The sequence below is a fragment of the Mauremys mutica genome, chromosome 12 (genome assembly GCF_020497125.1).
Source record: "Mauremys mutica isolate MM-2020 ecotype Southern chromosome 12, ASM2049712v1, whole genome shotgun sequence".
Classification (NCBI taxonomy): Eukaryota; Metazoa; Chordata; order Testudines; family Geoemydidae; genus Mauremys; species Mauremys mutica.
Window position 1 is genome coordinate 72906 of NC_059083.1, and position 14015 is coordinate 86920.

The 14015-nt window shown below is 52.9% G+C and overlaps 2 long non-coding RNA genes across 2 annotated transcripts; both read right to left on the reverse strand.

The window, feature by feature from the left end:
- Positions 1–2899: 2899 nt before the first annotated feature.
- LOC123345181 lies at positions 2900–3721 on the reverse strand. The gene is made up of 3 exons (XR_006572744.1): positions 3677–3721; positions 3428–3500; positions 2900–3038 (listed from the first exon to the last, which is right to left on the reverse strand). It is a non-coding gene; the product is annotated as an uncharacterized LOC123345181 (long non-coding RNA).
- A 52-nt stretch (positions 3722–3773) lies between these two features.
- Positions 3774–4711, reverse strand: LOC123345195. Its single transcript, XR_006572747.1, has 3 exons — positions 4647–4711; positions 4170–4315; positions 3774–3990 (listed from the first exon to the last, which is right to left on the reverse strand). It is a non-coding gene; the product is annotated as an uncharacterized LOC123345195 (long non-coding RNA).
- Positions 4712–14015: the final 9304 nt, after the last annotated feature.

Here is a 14015-nt window from a genome sequence, read left to right on the forward strand (position 1 = left end):
CCAGAGCGTCAACAGAGTGGTGCACTGTGGGATAGCTCCCGGAGCTACTAAGTTCGATTTGCATCCACACCTAGCCTAATTCGAGCTAGCCATGTCGAATTTAGCGTTACTCCACCTGTCGGGGTGGAGTACCAAATTCGAACTAAAGAGCCCTCTAGTTCGAATTAAATGGCTTCCTGGTGTGGACGGTTGAGCGGTTAGTTCGAATTAACGCTGCTAAATTCGAATTAAAGTCCTAGTGTAGACCAGGCCTAACAGACGTTTTGCAGCAGTTACAGTCTACTGAGCCCTTTTCATCATAGGCTGCAAAGAGGTTGGTGAGAGAACTCCCACAGTCTCTGTTCAGCCTCCTGTCCTGACAGGGACCTGACTTCCCCTTCCAGGAGCTGTTCCTGTAGTGGTGGGTTGGGGGGAACCCGCCCTCTACTCTGGGTTCCGGCCCAGGGACCCTAATGGTAGCAATTGTTGGCAGCCAACCTTTCACTGCCAGAGTTGCTACATTTCCCTGGGCCACTTCCCCACAGCTCTCCTACTTCTCCCTTCTTCACCCTTACCTTAGGGCTCCTTTAACGATGGTTTGAGGGTGTCTTCAGTAACGAGCCCTTCAGCTGCACTTCCTCTCCTCTGGATCCCTGGCTCTCCTCTGCCTGACTGGAGTGAGCCCTTTTTATAGTATCAGCAGGGCCTTAATTAGAGTCAGGTGGTCACATTACTTAATGGCCTCACCTGACTCGTTACAGGTTAATTAGAGACAGGTGTTCTCATTAGCCTGGAGCAGCCCCTGCTCTGGTCAGTCAGGGAACAGAAAACTGTTAATCCAGTGGCCAGTATATCTGCCTTCTGCTATTCTGCTGTACCCAACTGCCCTGGGTCTATCACAGTACATAAGCCATGGCCTCTCCGCTTTGTCACCATTGGGGATTTCACACCAGGAATGTGTTGGATGGAAACTTCTATTTTCATTTTCTTTGGGGAACATGAAGTTTTTCACTTGCTGTGGCCCAGGCAGTACAAGGAAGTCCCTCAGGCTACTGCTCAAGTGGGTCCACAGTCCTGGATCATCTAGATTTAAGGAACTAAACTCAGCAGCAGCTGTATCTTGTGCCTCCACCACACTCTTCTCTAATCTACACTTTTCTTCAGGAATGTGCATGGTTACATCCATTTGAGATGGAGATATGGATGCTGCAGTAGCTGCCAGGTCTCCTGCACTCTGACTACCTGGAAGATCAGGCATCTCCTCACCACTCACATCCTCACTGGGGCCGGAAGGCTCAACGTGAACCATGTGTATCTCAGGAGAGCTCCTTCCTGCTTAGACAGAAAAGCTTCCTTTGCTGTCTTTCCTTTTCTGAATGCTGCCCCAGAGGGGCGTTTTCTTCTTTCACTCATGACTGCTGTTCTGTGCCAGCTAGAGTGGCAGGGGACAAATAAGCAGGCTGGTAGCAGGGTCTGAATGAGGGAAGATATCAGCATCTTAAGGGCCTAACTGGCTCCTACTACTTCAGTTGACTGACTGCCTGTTCTCCTCAAGCGGGTTCAAGGAAGCAGCAGGAAATAGGAAGCTCCCTGACAAGCTGGTGTTAATCTGTCCAGACTCCTGGGGGTGCTCGAGAGGTACATAAGAGGCTCCTCCTCCTCTCCTCCCTGCAGCTCCTGTTGCTTTCTGTTCTTCCCTCTCCCCGTTTCTCCTGCCTGCCTGTTATGTCTCTTGTTCCCCCTTCCTCCAGCACAGCACTCCACCATCTCTGTGCATCTCCAGCAGAGAGAAAACATATGCACCAGCACCAGACACAATTTTCTACGCTCTGGATCCTAGTGGTGCCCTGCCACAGTTTGGCACCTGTGGCAGCCGCCTCAGTTCGCCTCATGGTAAGGCCAGCCCTGTCCTGTGGGCACGGAGAACCTAACTCCCATTGAGGTCAGCCAGGGAGGCTGGATGTGCACATTGCAGGAAATAGACGGTCAGGGCAGCATAATCCACTGAAAAAACTGCAGCTTGCTAATTGCAACCCAGGCTCTCCCTGTGTGGCTCTTCGTCCTGCCTCTGCTGGCTGGAGCATGAGCAGAGCTTTCTGAGACAGCTGCTGCGGCTGTGGCCAGCCAGCGAAGCGCGTTTCCCATCGTCTCTCTTCTGGCTGTGGATGTTTGACTGCAGCAGCCCCGCAGAGGTCCTGGCCTCGCTCTCTAATGTCCATTCTCCTCTTGCTTTCATGGCGCTTCTTGGACCATGGAGTAGCCTCAGGAAAACATCCCAGCTGTGGACACAGGCACCAGCACCAATTCCCCAAGCCAGAGTCCCCTTTGCAATCCAGGGAACCAGCCTGGGTTGTCTGGAGCGCAGGGTGTGGCCCATGGTGACTGCAGACCCTGCCACTGCTGCACAGCGACTCCTGGGACCCTCTAGCCCATCAGCACTCGGCTCTCCCGCATTCTGCTGAGCGGCTGAGATCTGGGGGAACAGAAACCCTTTGTGAGAGACGGAAAATCTCCTCCCAGGAACACTCTGTCAATGGCTGCCAGAGGCCGTCCATGTGAAACCCCAAATGTGCAGCCCCTCGGATTCCCACAGGGGAGATCTCAGCTCATTCACTTGTCACCCGTGGCCGCAGTCTCTGACAGGGGGAATGTAGAGGGGGGTTTTGCCAATCCTCCCTTCTGCAGCGCCCATAACAGGAGGAGGTTTGGCCTTGTGATGTGAGCCCTGGGTCTGAGAATCAGGGCTCCTGGGATCTGGGGCTCTGGAATGGGGTGTGGTCTAGTGGGTGGAGCTGGATTTGTTGACAGTGAATGAGAGGGGCTTGTGCTGAAGGACCCTGGGTCAATCCCCACCAATTCCCGTGATGTCTACATGTGGCCATGATTTTACTTACCTCTCAATGTAGGTTATTTAGCCCATTCCTGGACACAGGTGTTACATCTGCTGCTGGCCACCCCTGAGATGTAGGTCCTTCATCCACACAAGGACATGGCACATCAAGGTCAATCCAGCAGCTCCCATCCGGTCTTCACCTCCGCAATGGAGGGCGAGCTCTAACCTGAGCAGAGAAAGACAGGGTGGTGTTCTTCAGGGGAATCTGCTGGAGCTCCTGCATCCCCTGCCCCACCTCACACCCCGACACGCTAAGGGTTTTCCAAAGATACCACTAATCTCGGATAAACAAAGCAGCTGAGATGAGGTCAATGTGGGTGGATTTACTGAGCAGACTGGTTCTAATGGAAGAACAGATTTCTTCCCTGCTCTAGGGAGATTCCCATAGGAAAAGTCTCGGATGTTTGGGGTGGAGGCAATGCAAACCCTCAGCCCCTTGAATGGCAGGAAATCAGGACTCGGGGAGTTAAGGGGTGTCTCTGTCCTGCTGGAGGGAGCAGATCTGGAGACCAGGAAGAGCACTAGTGGCATTGTAGGAAAGCCAGTGACTTCTACCTGTGAAAGTGGCTGAAGCTTCTGGCAGACACTAGAGTCCCGGATCCTTGCACCTCCTTTGGGGATCCCTTTCCTAGGAATAAAATAAGGACACCACACAGAGAATGACATTTGAATCCCAGGTCTGGGATCCAGGGCAAAGGGATGATCTCAGCCAGGCTACGTACCAGGAACCTGATTTTGGTCCCAAGAGCCACAATTACCCAGAGGAGGTTTTCTTCCTCATTTGCTTTCAGGTTATTTACTCACAGGATTCATTTGTCTGCTTTGCCGGGTCTCCACTCTCTGCAGCTGTTCATTGGTTTTAGTAACAGTCTTTCAGTTTTTTGCTTCTGTTTCCATTTCTTACAGTGTAGCATCTACTCAGCACTTTTTAAAAAAATAAAACAATTCAAAACAAAATCCTGATCCTATATTGAAAAGGAAGGTTCCTGAGAATTTGGCTGCAGAACTTTAGTGTCTGCATATTTCAGTCCCTATTATTTATTCAGGTGCAGGTCTGATGTAATCTGCGCCCCCAAGAATGCTCATATGATGCACGGGGGGGGTGGGGCTTAGAATACCTGTTAAAAGAGAAGAAGAGAGTAGATTAAAAGGTGGGGAAATCAACCAATGCATCAGCCCTTCTCTGCATCATTAAAGCACCAGGCATGGGAGCGAAACAGGTTAAAAATCCCCATGGTTCTTTCCCACTAGACAGACATCCAGAAAGAAAAAGGCCTTCAGCCAATTATTTCCTTACACTCAGAAGGGGTGAAATTCAGCCCTGTGCAGACAGCCAGGGCAAGGTCTGTGCATCACAGTGGGGTTAAGTGGCACTTCACTGCCCAGGTGCTTGGAGACTTCGGTGGCAGTTTTCCTCCTGGATTGGAACAGCCGGCTGGAATCCTGTGAGGTACAGAGCAGAGAGAGGTTTGGGCCACAACGTTCACCTCAGAGGCTGAGCTTCTGCAGACTTTTGGGATGTTCCCATCTGAGGAGGAGGATTTTGGCCAGCCCCAGCTCAGAGCTTTCAGTCACTTCAACCAGTGATTCTCTGGCACAGTTGATCTAAAGCAGCTGAACTTTTCAGGCCTTGCCCCCATCTCCGACCCCCCTCCCACCTCGCATTGCCCCTTAACAGCCCTCTCCCTTCTCTCGATCCCTGCCAAGCCCAAATACAGAACCTAGCCCACGCTCCTCCTCTCTTAGACCCTCTCCTCACACGACCCTCCCCTACCTTTGACAGACTGATCCCGGCGCCCTTTACCCAGCTCCTGGAGAAATCATGGCTCCTCAGGACAACCTGGGAGTGGATGGTTCCAACCTCTGTGTGGGGTGCGTGGTTTTCCGTCTAAGCATCACTGAGAGCCAGCACGTCTCGATTTCACAGGACGAGGGAAGTCTAGGAAGCGCTGCACTTCTTGAGGACTTCCAACTTCGCCCCATTTATGAATGGCTTCCACCTTATTTGGATCAATTGTAACATCTTCTGGGGAGAGGATGTACCCCCAAAACTCTGTGGAGAGTTGGCTGGAGGTTCCGCTTTTCCAATTCTGCGTTGAGACCATGCTTCCGAAACCTCTCCAGGTTCAGATGTGCTGCGTGTGCTGCTCTGGGTTCTCCAAAAAGAGACGTATGTCACCCGCATAGATGACACTGTCCCCAAATACATCACTGATGAAGTGCTGCAAGGTCAGGGGACCATTAGTTAGCTCAACTAGCATATCAGACTGTTAAAATGTCCATCGTCTGTTTTGAAATCTGTCTTCCATTTGTCCCTTGCCCAAACGAGCCTTAGATTGGAAATCCTTGCAGATGAAGGTTGATGAAACTCTTTGCAGATTTCCTGTGAGCCAACAATTGTGGGATTCACAGCAGAGGGTAATGGTTTCAAATGATTGCTTTGTTCAGGAGCTGATTGTCTAAAGAGAGGCGTAGCAGAGTCCCACATTTCTTCTTCCCCAAAAGGGCCTGCTCTTAGGACCGGTTTTCATGACTGTACGCAGGGATATCCACTAATTCTGGTCCCAACAATGCGTAAATACAGGGAAAAGCAACTTTCAACCAAGGTGGTAGGTCAATAGGGCAGTCATAGTCCCGGTCCAGAGGTAACAAGTCCACATTTCTTTCTAAGGTATCCATGTAATCTTGGTATTTATCAGGAACGCCACCATTAATCAAACCCTAACCCCTCCCCTTGACCCTCCCAAGCCCTACCCGTTGACCCCTTAGTCCCTCCCACCTGTCACCGAAAGTCCCGCCCCATGGGGGGTTTTAACTCCAGGGTCAAGGTGGCCACATGACTGGTAGCAAGGTGTGCCATGTGACCCCTCTAAGAACTCCTCCCACCACTCTCTACCAATCAGGATAGGTTTCATCCCAGAAGGACCACCCTGAGAGGAGATTTGACCAGTCAGGGTGAGTTCCGAGGTGGGGTGACCCATCCAGAAGTGGGTCGTGTGACTCCTCTAAGAACTCCTCCGACCGCCATCTACCAATTAGGATGGGTTTGACCCAATAGGACTGCCCTAAGAGGAGATCTTGACCAATCAGGGAGAATTCCGGGGCAGGGTGACCCGTCCGGAAGTGGGCCGTGTGACCCCACTAAGAACTCCTCCCAAGGCCCTCTGCCAATCAGAGTGCAGCACCATTACCCCATAAGTCCCAGCACCGGACAGATGAGGCCATCTCTTACCAAGGACACATGGTTTAGAAATTGTGGAAAGGCTGCTGAGAGGAAACCTGGACTCCTTCACCACCCCCGTGAGAACTTCAGACTCTGTCTTAGCCCCGAGGGTCTTTGACCATGCACGGAGAAAGCGCTACATCAGCGACAGTGCTGAGGAGGAGGAGGGAGTGACTGAGGGGAGCCCTTCGGCCCAGCCATTGATGGATAAACCGGAACCAAAACCCCAAACCCAACTGCTTGTGAGACACCCCAATGAGCATGGTGGCCTCTCTTTGTCCACCCCCGTAGAGGTGGAGTGTGATTGAGGCTCAGGGGTGTCACCGGTGGAGAAGGTGAACAGAAAAGACGTCACACAGGTTAATGAATGGTTAAGAAGCAATCGCTTCTTAATGGGTAAGGAACCGGGGGTTGTGTAAATCTAAAAACAAGCAGTGGGCTGCTTACACTGTTTCTGTTATGAAAATCAACAGCTCAATGATGTCTTCCTACATGGCCTGGAAACCCTGGACAGCGTTGCATGAAGCAGCGAAGATAACCGGGCCCACCTTGGTTTTGCTCAACGCCGATACAAATTGTTGACGAGGACTCTGAGGATGATGGCCATGAGGTGTTTCGGAGGAGGCTTGGCATAGAACTAACTGAGCCAGTGCCACGTTGTGAGCGTAAAAAAGTCACGCGGACTATTGTATGTGTTGCTGTTTATGCTGCCCTTAAGCACTGCCTGAGGGAAAAGCTTTGTGAAGAATGCGAGGGCCGTGTCATAGATTTGCCAGGCCAACGGCCCATGACTGGGTGACTTGGACTTTAGTGGATATAAACCACAAGCTCTGGGGCCTATGTGCTGAACTGGGTTTGGAAAGATGATGAAACACGGTTATTGCCGGAGGTTCTGCTGTGCAATGTCTGTGCCTAAGCCAAGAACATTCAGTGCAAGGGGGGGACCTTGATCAATGCTGTGCGATTGAGTGGAGCCCCTGACTGTGTTTTAAAGAAAATAACCTGCTTACAGCTGGAGTGGAAAAATTGCAGGCACCTTCTGGTTCATTTTCTTTAAAACACAGTCAGGGTCTCCACTCACTTGCACAGCATTTCTCCAGTTATGGCAATCATGTGAACAAGGACGTGTGTATCACGAATTGTGGGGTTTTTGCTATAAAACCTGTTGAAAAATCTCTATTCAGGGGGACGCCAGTTTGCTGTGCCCCCCCCCCCGCATGCTCGTAATAAAGGGGCCTCGGGCGATTCTGATCCAAATACAACGCGGGGGCGTTTTTCCACGACACGGCGTGATATTGGCCATCTAGTCCGCACAAAAAGTTACAGATCCCTGCTTAAGGAAAAGACTATTTGTAAGAAATCTAAAAGGATTCAGCTAGAGAAAGGTGAGGGGACAAACACACGATAGAAAACTTGGTAGCTGTAAATTTAAAAAACAAACCCTATTGAAAAGGGCTTTGTGACTCTCTGTGTTTCTGTTTGGAGGCCTTTGGCCCTTAAGTGAGCTAAAAGTTTTAATGAAGCATCTTGGCTTGGTTTCAAGGAGCTGTGTGTCTTTTAAATCAAAAATCAATTGTGTGTGAGAACCTAGCGCTTGGGGGTTTTGTGTGTAAAAGTGACCCATTTACAGCAAAAAGCTGAAATGTATGTTGTGGGGGGGGGGGGAATCCTAAGAAATGTGCTTACAGTAAAACAAACAGGCTGTTCAGACCTGTGTTTGAGTACAATAGAGTTGACTTATCCTGTTGAACTGAGTGGGTTTAAACCCCACTCCCCCCTCACTGAATAGCCAGGGTGACTGCGATTACTTACCCTTGGTGCCATAGGGTTAAATTTGATGTGGGTGGGTGGTTGTGGATGGTGAGTTCTGATTAATATGAAATGAAATAAAACCTCAGGAATTCACAGATGCTATTGGACAGTTTCAATATGACCCCAGGAGCTGGTGGAACACTATTGGACAGATTAAATATGGCCCTGGAGTTGGTCGAATGCTCTGGGTCATTCTTTCTAGAAAACACCCCCACCCCAAACTTTAAGCATGAAAGAAACGTGTTTAAAAAAAACAACTCAAGCCCCAAGACATTCATTGATCTCTGCAAAGGGCCCCCTGCTTGGAAATGGGGACTGTTCAATACTCTAAGAAGGCCCCACAGAAACATTTATTTTAACTTACAGAGAAAAAGAAAAAAGAAAAAAAAAAAGCCCTGTTGTGCAGACAGCTTGGTCCCCCCACCCCAGATCACCACAGGGGGTGCTGCGGGACGGGTTCCTAAAGTCCTTAAGGATCTATTAGTTCAGAGCTGTGGGAATTAAATTAAGCTGCTAGCTACTATGCTGAAGTCTGTTGGAAACAATGGGCTAAGATGGTCTAAAAACCTCAGGTCTGTTGGAGACTGTTCTTTTCAACAGAAACTTTCTTGAAAGGCTGCTGGACAGCAGACAGAGGTACGGCTGGCTGGCTTGAACTCTGAAACTATACATTGTATAATGCCTCTCTTTGCCCAGGCTGTCTTAGGAAAATAATGGTGCCTATCTTCATTGCAGCGTGATCTGCTTAGCATGGACCCAGTAACTTTAAGCTGCACTTCACCACCAGGCCAAGGTAAAAACCATTTTAACTATAGTTGTGCTTAATATTGTTTTTAAAACCTTTAGTTATTACACAGTTTGTATAGGGATTTGGTGGTAATAGTCACTAACATTTTTGCTTGTTCTTTAACCTGAAGGCCCAAACACACATGGAGGGAACAGGACCAGCATGTGCCTGCAACACTGGATCCCTTAGTGAAAGGGAACTTTTTTGCAACTGGTTTTTAAAAGCATGTGGGGGGAGGGGTGTTATTGAAAAGTATATGGAGGCAAACTTGGTTTGGTGTGTTTCTAAAGCTGCTGATTTGTGTGTGAGAGGGGTCTGGGCAAGGCATAGGTGTAGGGTGTAAAAGTACTTGGTTTGTTTCAAACCAACAGGGGTTTTTTCCTGTGCAAAATGTGGTTTAAAATGGATTTTAAAAGCAGTTTGGTTTTTATTCTGCAAATTGAGATGTATTTTAAAAAATGTTTTTGAGGTTTTTGTTGTTTGTTTGTTGTTTTTTGTTTTACGTTTTAAGTGGTAGAAATAAACTCAAAACCTGTTTGTCGTACAGCCTGAACTGGGTGATTTGGTTTAAAGCTGTGACTTGTTAAACAGAAAAAAACCCCTAATGAATATTTAGTTTTGAAGTTTACAAGAGGGTTTCCTGTGTTTTATAATAATGCTGTTTGCTCCACAGTACGGTGGAAACATGAGAGATCCCTAGAGCAGAGGGAAAACAAGCTCAGAAGAAAAGGGAACGAGACAGCTGAAAGGGAAAATTCACCAGCATCAGTGACTGATGGATGGATGAAGCCCAGTAAATATATTTTGCTTATTGGTTGGGTTGTTCTGTGAGGTTTTGTATTTGAAGTGAATACATAGGTGTGGGTGAGAAAGTTGGTAAAGTTCAGTTTTGTAAAATGGTTCCCCCCACCCCCCATAGGCCTGGGCAACTTTTCTGACAATGCTTAGTCAGTGCTACAAGGACACCTCCTCCAGGCCCGCCAAAGAGCCAGGAATCTGCTTGGAGACCTTTAACAACGCCTCAGCCTCAGCAGGGCTTTAAAGGGCTCAGAGCTCCGGCAGCTGTAGGGAGCCCAGAGCCCTTTAAATTCCCCTCCACGCAGCTCCAGCAGCTGGGTTGGGGCTGGGATTTAAAGGGCTCACAGCAGGGGGGAAAGTAACTTCCAGGACTTACCGGTACTGCCGGAATCCTGAGGGGGCATGGCCTCAACCGGAAGAGGCGGGGCCTCTCAAGATTTAAAGGTCCTGGAGCACCAGCTGTGGATGGGAGCCCCAGGGTCTTTAATTTGCCCCAGGCTCTTTAATTTGCCCCTGAGCCCAGGGTTGATTTAAAGGGCCCAGGGCTCAGGCCGCTGCGGAGCCCCGAGCCCTTTAGATTCCCCCCGCAGCTCCGGCAGCCGGATTCCGGTGTGGATTTAAAGGGCCCGGAGCTCCCACGGCTGCGGGGAGCCCAGAGCCCTTTAAATCTGGCCCCAGCCCGGCTGCCAGAGCTGCGGGGGAAAATTAAAGGGCTCTGGGCTCCCTGCAGCCGCCAGAGCTCTGAGCCGTTCAAATCCCTGCTGAGGAAGCCGGTGCGGTCCGGCACGGCATATTGGCTCTTCCTGGTATGCCGTACTGGACCATAATGGCTTATTTTCATCTCTGCTTCAGAGATCCCACGGCTGCGGGGAGCCCAGAGCCCTTTAATTTCCCCCTGCAGATCTGGCAGCTGGGCTGGGGCCAGGATTTAAAGGGCTCGGAGATCCCGCAGCTGCGGGAATCCAAGAGACCTTTAAATACCCCCTGCAGCTCTGGAAGCCAGGCTGGGGCTGCGAATTAAAGGGCTCAGAGCTCCCGTGGCTACAGGGAGCCCAGAGCCCTTTAAATTCCCCCGCAGCTCTGGCAGCCGGATTCGGGTGTGGATTTAAAGGGCGCGGAGCTGCCACGGTTGCGGGGAGCCAGAGCATTGCCGGGCTGGGGCCGGGATTTGAAGGGCCCAGAGCTCCTGCCGCTGCAGGGAATACCGAGCTTTTTAATTCCCAGCCCCAGCCCGGCTGCCGGAGCTGCGGTGGGAGGGGAGGAGGGATTTAAAGGGCTCTGGGCTCCCCGCAGCTGCCGGAGCTCTGAGCCCTTTAAATCCCCACTGAGGAAGCCGGTGCGGTCCAGCACAGCGTACTGGCTCTTGTCACTATGCTGTACTGGCCCGTACTAGCTTACTTTCATCTCTGGCTCAGAACTCCTACAGCTGCGGGGAGCCCAGAGCTCTTTAAATTCCCCCCGCAGCTCCAGGAGCTGGGCTGGGGCTGGGAATTAAAGGGCTCAGAGCTCCTGCGGTTGCTGGGAACCCAGAGCCCATTAAATCTCCCCCCGCCCCACCCGCAGTTCCAGCAGCTGGGCTGGGACTGGGAATTAAAGGGCTCAGAGCTCCTGCGGTTGCTGGGAACCCAGAGCCCATTAAATCTTCCCCCTCCTCCCCACACAGCTCCAGCAGCTGGGCTGGGGCCAGGATTTAATGGGCTCAGTGCTCCCCGTGGCTGCGTAGATCCCAGAGCCCTTTAATTCCCCTGCACGCAGCTCCAGCACCCAGGCTGGGGCAGGGAATTAAAGGGCTGAGGGCTCTCTGGAGCGGCAGGAGCTCCAGGCCCTTTAAATCCTGGCTCCAGCCGGGTAAGGCTCAGGCTCCCCACAGCCATGGGAGCTCCGGGCCCTTTAAATCCACGCTCGAACCCGGCTGCCAGAGCTGCGGGGGGAATTTAAAGGCCCTGGGGCTCCCAGCCACAGCCGATGCTCCAGGACCTTTCAATCTTGAGAGGCCACACCCCCTCAGGACTCCAGCAGTACCGGTAAGTCCTGGAAGTTACTTTCACCCCTGACTTAATCATTCCTTTACCTGTGTTCACGTTGTGCGCCGGTGACTCCCCTGAGCCGCAGTCGCATTCCACCTCTAAGGGGGTGGACAAAGAGAGGCCACCATGCTCATTGGGGTGTCTCACAAGCAGTTGGGTTTTGGGTTCGGGTTCCGGCGTATCCATCAATGGCTGGGCCAAAGGGCTCCCCTCGGTCGCTCCCTCCTCCTCCTCGGCACTGTCGCTGATGTAGCGCTTTCTCCGCGGATGGTCAAAGACCCTCGGGGTGAAGACAGAGTCCGAAGTTCTCACGGGGGTGGTGAAGGAGTCCAGGTTTCCTCTCAGCAGCCTTCCCACGATTTCTAAACCATGTGTCCTTGGTGAGAGATGGCCTCGTCTGTCCAGCGCTGGGACTTATGAGGTGATGGTGCTGCACTCTGATTGGCAAAGGGCCCTGGGAGGAGATCTTAATGGGGTCATACGGCCCACTCCCGGACGGGTCCCCCTGCCCCAGAACTCGCCCTGATTGGTCAAATCTCCTCTTGAGGTGGTCCTTCCGGGAGGAAACCCATCCTGATTGGTAGAGGGTGGTGGGAGGAGTTCTTAGAGGGGTCACATGGCACACCTGGCTTCCAGTCATGTGGCCGCCTTGACCACGAAGTAATACCCCCATGGGGCGGAACTTCCGGTGACAGGTGGGAGGAACTAAGGAGTCATGGGGCGGGATTAGGGTTTGATTAATGGTGGGGTGTAAGGGTCCGGGTGCGGGTCCCCTTTTCCGGTGAGGGGTCGCTCTTCGCCTTCGGGCGCCTGGGATCCAGGCCGCCTCACTACAGGAGGCTTGAATAGAAGTTCAGTCGATAAAGCCCAAGCCCTAGCTTAGGGCAGGGCAGCAACCAACACAGGGCTCAGACCCTCAGGCAGGGCTGAGCAGTAGTTCAGTCTGTAAAGCCCAAGCCCTAGCTCGGGGCAGGGAAGCAACCAAAGGCAGGGCTCAGACCCTCAGGCAGGGCTGAGCAGTAGTTCAGTCTGTAAAGCCCAGGCCCTAGCTCAGGGCGGGGCAGCAACCAAAGGCAGGGCTCAGACCCTCAGGCAGGGCTGAGCAGCAGTTCAGTCTGTAAAGCCCAGGCCCTAGCTCAGGGCGGGGCAGCAACCAAAGGCAGGGCTCAGACCCTCAGGCAGGGCTGAGCAGCAGTTCAGTCTGTAAAGCCCAAGCCCTAGCTCAGGGCGGGGCAGCACCAAGAGGCAGGGCTCAGACCCTCAGGCAGGGCTGAGCAGCAGTTCAGTCTGTAAAGCCCAGGCCCTAGCTCAGGACAGGGCAGCAACCAAAGGCAGGGCTCAGACCCTCAGGCAGGGCTGAGCAGCAGTTCAGTCTGTAAAGCCCAGGCCCTAGCTCAGGGCGGGGCAGCACCAAGAGGCAGGGCTCAGACCCTCAGGCAGGGCTGAGCAGCAGTTCAGTCTGTAAAGCCCAGGCCCTAGCTCAGGGCGGGGCAGCAACCAAAGGCAGGGCTCAAACCCTCAGGCAGGGCTGAGCAGCAGTTCAGTCGGTAAAGCCCAGGCCCTAGCTCAGGGCGGGGCAGCACCAAGAGGCAGGGCTCAAACCCTCAGGCAGGGCTGAGCAGCAGTTCAGTCTGTAAAGCCCAGGCCCTAGCTCAGGGCAGGGCAGCAACCAACACAGGGCTCAGACCCTCAGGCAGGGCTGAGCAGCAGTTCAGTCTGTAAAGCCCAGGCCCTAGCTCAGGGCGGGGCAGCAACCAACACAGGGCTCAAACCCTCAGGCAGGGCTGAGCAGTAGTTCAGTCTGTAAAGCCCAGGCCCTAGCTCAGGGCGGGGCAGCAACCAACACAGGGCTCAGACCCTCAGGCAGGGCTGAGCAGCAGTTCAGTCTGTAAAGCCCAAGCCCTAGCTCAGGGCGGGGCAGCAACCAAAGGCAGGGCTCAGACCCTCAGGCAGGGCTGAGCAGCAGTTCAGTCTGTAAAGCCCAGGCCCTAGCTCAGGGCGGGGCAGCACCAAGAGGCAGGGCTCAGACCCTCAGGCAGGGCTGAGCAGTAGTTCAGTCTGTAAAGCCCAAGCCCTAGCTCAGGGCGGGGCAGCACCAAGAGGCAGGGCTCAGACCCTCAGGCAGGGCTGAGCAGTAGTTCAGTCTGTAAAGCCCAAGCCCTAGCTCAGGGCGGGGCAGCAACAAGAGGCAGGGCTCAGACCCTCAGGCAGGGCTGAGCAGCAGTTCAGGTAAGTCCAGGCGGTGGGGTTGAGGGGGAGACTGCCACCCGTGAGTGGGGTGGCAGGGGGGACACAGGCCCACCCACTCCACTGTGTCCCAGCCCGGGGCCCTAACAGCGGCGTGGATCCGCTGGAGTCAGTGTGGATCCTGGCCGCAACACACTGACATAGGCTCAGGGTCAGCGGCAGCCAGACTAGGGTCGGCTATCCCCGGGCCACTTCCACTCTCCCCCTCCACTGGTGCCTGTGTCGTTGCGGCTTCAGCAGGGGGGTCTA